At 42.1% G+C, this 5,864-nt stretch overlaps 1 long non-coding RNA gene across 1 annotated transcript; it reads left to right on the plus strand.

Annotated features, from left to right (window-relative positions):
* Positions 1–2,513: 2,513 nt before the first annotated feature.
* LOC133891522 (uncharacterized) lies at positions 2,514–5,179 on the plus strand. Its single transcript, XR_009904237.1, has 4 exons — positions 2,514–2,592; positions 2,675–2,809; positions 3,094–3,242; positions 4,817–5,179. It is a non-coding gene; the product is annotated as an uncharacterized LOC133891522 (long non-coding RNA).
* Positions 5,180–5,864: the final 685 nt, after the last annotated feature.

Genomic DNA, 5,864 nt, shown 5'->3' on the forward strand with positions numbered 1-5,864 from the left:
AATTGCCACTCATTACACCGAACCGACCGCTTCTTCCTCATTCTATTCGCAGCGACTCCTTTTTTTTCTTGAATCCTGGCGGTGCCTCCCGAGTCCCTTTAGGTCTCCCAGATGCGATTCTCGTTCGGCCTCCCAGGCGGCGCTTCCCCTTCGGACTCCCCGGCAGCGCCTCCCTTTTGGCCTCCCCGGCAGCACCTCTCCTGAAGGCGCCTCTCCGTTCGATCTCCCCAGCGTCGCCACTCTCCAGAAGCTGCCTCCTGTTCGGCCTCCCCGTTCGGCACCACTCCCGAAGGTGCCTCTCCGTTCAGTCTCCCCGGCATCGCCACTCTCCAGAAGCTGCCTCCCGTTCGGCCTCCCAGTTTGCCCCCGAGAAATATAAGGTCGGCCAATCCGGTTCCCCCCCCCCCGTTCTCTCCCCAATTTCGACAAGCTAGCCAGTGGTCAGCGGAGGATGGAGCCAATAAACGTTGAAGATGCGGAGGAGACCCTCACCCTCGCCCTCGCCTACCGGGATGCTTTGGCCAAAGACAGTATGCCGGCGACACAAGGTGGCTCGTTTTTGCTCGGCGCGGCAGGTTCCTCCGGTGCGGGCGGAATCACGGCAGGGGCTGTCCCTGGCGCTGCAGTCCCGGTGCCCGTGGACTCAGGGGAGGTTTCCCCGGCATTACTGCGACGAGTGAGGCGTGACTCGGTTGTTCATCAAGGTGCGGTTGTCGCGGATGGCTCCCCTGCTGCATGGCGAGCGAAACGTCCGTACAAGGCGCCGCGTCCATCTTCCGCGACTGGTGGCCACGATGCCGACGCGGCCACGGTAGCGGACGATGGCGAGGCGGACGCTGCTGCACATGTGAACATCAGCAACAAGGTAATGTTGCCCTATCTGTACAGATGGATTTGAGTACTGAGTTGATTCTATTGAGTAATCTATTGAGTACTGAGTTGATTGTGGAGCCTTGTTTTTAATCTTCTGGATGAATGGCAGTGCAGCATACAATCTTCTGGATGAATGTTTTTAAAGTTGGCCGATGAACTAACATCAAATGGTCCAATTTTGGATGTTGAGTAAACTAGATAAAATATGACTCCCAACTGATAAATTTCTGTTACAATTCAGGAGTTCCAAAAGAGAAAGAGTAACCATGCTGCTAAATAGTTATGTGAACTAGGTATAATTCATGCGGGTAATTTGTATTGCAGCACTCATATTATTGGATAAAAGGCATAGCTGTGAAATATTTGGTCAGTCTTTTCTCATAGGACACAGTGGACTCTTAAAACCCTTTTGCTTTTTTTGGTTTTATTTCAAGTACTTCAGTACCAAGATTGCGTTTTGAGAAGCTATTATTACTGTCCTATATTGTTCATCTAATGCATGGTAGCTGAAATTATCTAATGCAGTTTGCAAATTTTGACATGTATGCTGAATTCTCGATACTGAGTTGATTGTATGGAACCTTATTTTTAATCTTCTGGATGAATGGAGTGCAGCATACAATCTTCTGGATGAATGTTTTTAAAGTTGGCCGATTAACTAACATCAAATGGTCCAATTTTGGATGTTGAGTAAACTAGATAAAATATGACTCCCAACTGATAAATTTCTGTTACAATTCAGGAGTTCCAAAAGAGAAAGAGTAACCATGCTGCTAAATAGTTATGTGAACTAGGTATAATTCATGCGGGTAATTTGTATTTCTGCTAATCCAATTGCATATTTACTGTGTCACAAAAGAAAAAACAATTCACTAACAAAGTTGAGGGCATTGCAGACTTTAAACATTAAAAAACAATAATCTAAACTCCAATAATCCAGATTGCCAAACAGCTTACAACTTATTTACCTACAGCTTATCATAATCCAACTTATTGTAATCCACTATCTATAAGCTGCTTATTATAATCTTAAGCTGAAACAAACAGGCCCTATGTTGACGCATAGTTTAGGTCCATGCTTGGTTACATTCATGTCGATGGGAGTGATGTATTGGCTGTTATGAGGATTTGTGATGGATATGCCGTATTCTTCCATGTTCATTTCTGATTGTCCCATAATGCTGCAATCTAGGGGTGTTATATTATATATAGGCTTTGCTGTTTTAGCCTCTCCCAAATTAGTTTGTCTGCGTCTTAATAGACCTCTCTAATGAGTTCAATTGCTCTGTCCTGTAGTCTCCTGTGCGTGGTCTTAAATTTCCTTTTTGTTATTTATTTATTTTTCGATGGTGAGGGCTGCTCCTACAATAAAACACAAGCATGCGTTCTGGACATTGAATGTACGTTTTTTTTTTTGCGTCGGGGCCATTGAAATGTTTTATGGTGGATGGTTCAGTTCTAACGATCCTGTCTTTACAATTTACAGGACAAGGGGCATTAAAGGTTTGTTGAGCGGGATCAAAGATGATTCTCAAGTATGTGTTTCTCTCCATGTCATTTTTTCCTTTTTTTCTATCCTATATGTTTATTGGAGATATAGCTAGATAATGATTCTTATGCATTTTGGGAATTTTGTTACACAGGACAGAGCTGTGCCGTTTCAGTGGCGCTAAGATCTACCCCGGGAAGGGTATCAGATTTATCCGTGCAGATTCACAGGTATGTGTTGACATGATGAATTCGTGGAAATAGGTGGGAGCTAAACATAATCTATAACCCTGTTGTTTTCTGAACGTTTCAGGTGTTCCTCTTCTCGAATTCGAAGTGCAAGCGCTACTTCCACACCCGTCTGAAGCCAGCCAAGCTCACATGGACAGCCATGCATAGGAAGCAGCACAAGAAGGCAAGGGAGCTGGCCGATCGGTGATATTTTGTTGTAATGATCTGTTCACACTGGATTATGAGCGAACTTTGTTTACACTGCGAATGAATTGTGAAAAACTAATTAGTTTGGTTTGATAACTGATTTTAGTGGTTAGTGGTGTTGATTTTTTCACAACATGAGTGGTAGAGCAGAATGCTTTATTGGTGACCTAGACTTCGATTTATTCTATCGATCCTATCATCTATCCTTTGTGTAATGTTCATGTTCTTTCTATTGATAATGTCTTTCAAGTATTTAAATGTGTGTAGTAATGTTTCATTTGTGTGTGTTGAAAGGACATTCATGCTGAAGCTGTTAAGAAGAGACGCCGCACCACCAAGAAGCCATACTCCAGGTCCATTGTTGGCGCCACCCTTGAAGTCATCCAGAAGAAAATAACTGAGGAGCCAGAGGTTCGCGATGCAGCTAGGGAAGCTGCCCTTCGGTATGCTACTTTTTTGTGATCTATCTTAGCTTTGTCTGCTTCCTTGCCTTCTATAGATGACTTCGTGTAGCCTACTTGTTTTTTGTCACTTTGTCATGCTATGCTGATGAATTGATTATGTTTATTCCTCCTTCTGTGGTCTCCAATGACAATTACTTTCACTACTATAAAAGCTATTTCTCGAAACACTTACTGTTCATTTCTACAGACGGTTCATATAACAATCCGCCTGAGTAGCAGGCTGGGGCCCCGTGCGGTTGTGGACCGTCTGTGTGAAAACTAATTTACACAAACGGTTCCTTATGTGAACCGTCCGTGTAAATAGCTCCATTATCACAAGCGGTTCATATAAGAAACCATCTGTGATAATGCTACATGATAGCAGAGGTGGTAAGGTGGCTACACGCACAAGTAGGAGGTCATGGGTTCGATTTTCATGGAACGCAAGCTTGAAAATAATGTGAAAAAAGCATGGCTTGTGAGGCATATAGGATGAGCCTGTGTTGGAATGGCTCGGGTGAAAAAAATATTTTTTTGTCCAAAAAATACGAAAAATATTCATCGATCATTAGTGATGGGTCAAGATTACAACCCATCACTAATGTTCAGTCATTAGTGACGGGTCATCACCCGTCACTAATAACCAACCTATCATTAGTGACGTGATAAGAGTGACTGGTATAGGACCCGTTACTAATACCAGTTATCACCCGTCACTAATGATTTTTTTTCATGTAATGTGTGAAAACTAATTTCCATAGGCTATGTGAACCGCTTGGAATGCTTCTTTTCCATAGGCGGTCAACATAATGAACCACATGTGGAAATAGATTCCATTATCACAGGCGGTTCACATAAGGAACCGTCTGTGGAATGCTCCGTTTTTGTAGGCGGTTCCTTATGTAAACCGTCTGTGAAAATGAAGTCCATTTCCACAGGCGGTTAATTATATGAACAGCCTGTAATGATAGCTCCATAATTAATGCATATCCGAGGGGAGCTCGATTCAGACCGACCTCACTGTTGTTCATACAGTACAGCTCAAAAAGCGGCCTCAAAATTTGAAAACAAAGGGGGAAGGTTTTGTTTTTGAATTCCTTGGAGGAGACATCTAAGATAAGAATATCTCATCCCTAGTTAGCATATTTTTGAAGTCTAGATTTAGATTTATGGCTTATTTAGGGTTTGAATAGGTACTAAAGATGCTCATGGTTCTAGCCATTTAGATCGTCAAATTAGCTAAAATTTGTGGTAATATTGATTCAATTGTGTAGATTCACATGATTCTAGCATTATATTTCAAAAATGTAGCTTCAATTTGATGTTTTTTAGCCTCTAGGATGTTTTTATCATGAATGAGGATTTTTTTGGATTTAAATCTAGATGTAGAGGGAGAGAAAGTAATGAATCCACATTGTTTTGAGCCATAAATTTGCTCCAATATAGATTTAATTGCGTAGACATACTATAATCATAACACACCTATTTTTTTTCTATTTTTTAAAATTTAATTATGATTTTCTTATTAATTAATTAATTAATTAATTTATCTAATTTTATCGTTGATGTTAAAGATGGAAAGATCATGGGTGTACGATGCGCCAAGACGTGGAGAAATATACATCAAAGGACACTCTGCTTTTTATTGAAGCTACCGAGAAGGACGCTTTGACTAAGAAGACAAAGGAAATATACTATCCATGTTCTGACTGCAAGAACTAGAAATTGTGGGACAAATCAAGCATAATCAAATCACACTTGATCTTGTGAGGTTTTGTCGAGGATTACACATGTTGGTCCAATCACGGCGAACAACGTACATGCGAACCAAACGACGACATCGCTGCTGATCAAGTGGATGGTGATGATGAGTGAGTCGAAGGCAACACTGATGTTATGATGGATGATGATATCGATTTTGATCTGGAGGAAATATTGCGCAACGTAGAACCGCATGTTTTAAGGGACACGAGAGATTTAGATAATTTTAAGGCATTACAGAAGGCTTCGAAGGAACTTTTGTATGAGGAATCGAAGGGCTGTGATAAGAAGTTTACGGTGTTGCATTCGGTGCTTGAACTTCTAAGGTTGAAGGCCAACAATAGATGGTCCGACAAGAGTTTCTTGGATCTGTTGAGCCTCTTGGCAAACATGCTTCCGAAGCCTAACTCCTTGCCCACCACCACTTATCAGGCGAAGTAGCTTATCTGTTCGTTTTCATTGGATGTGCATAAAATATATGCGTGTCCGAATCACTGTATCCTCTACCGTAAAGAGTACAAAGCCTTGGATAGATGCGAGTCAGTACAAGAGGAATGATGATTGTGAGGACGAAGATGCTTCCACCAACGCGAAGAAGAAGAAGAGTAATGCTGGTCGCGACGAAGAAGACACTTCTTCCAAAGCAGAGAAGAAGAGAAGAAGTTCTTCCATGGTGATGTGGTACATGCTAGTGACCTCCCACTTGCAACGTTTGTACTCGAACCCTAAGGACTCTGAACTGATGTGTTGGTATTTCGATAAACGCAAGAAGGATGGAACTATGCTTCGACACCCCGCTGATGCTAGCTAATGGAGAAAGTTCGATGCCATGTATCCAGATTTCGTTGAAGAACCAAGGAA

This window comes from Phragmites australis, chromosome 14 (genome assembly GCF_958298935.1).
Source record: "Phragmites australis chromosome 14, lpPhrAust1.1, whole genome shotgun sequence".
In the NCBI taxonomy this organism is placed as follows: domain Eukaryota; kingdom Viridiplantae; phylum Streptophyta; class Magnoliopsida; order Poales; family Poaceae; genus Phragmites; species Phragmites australis.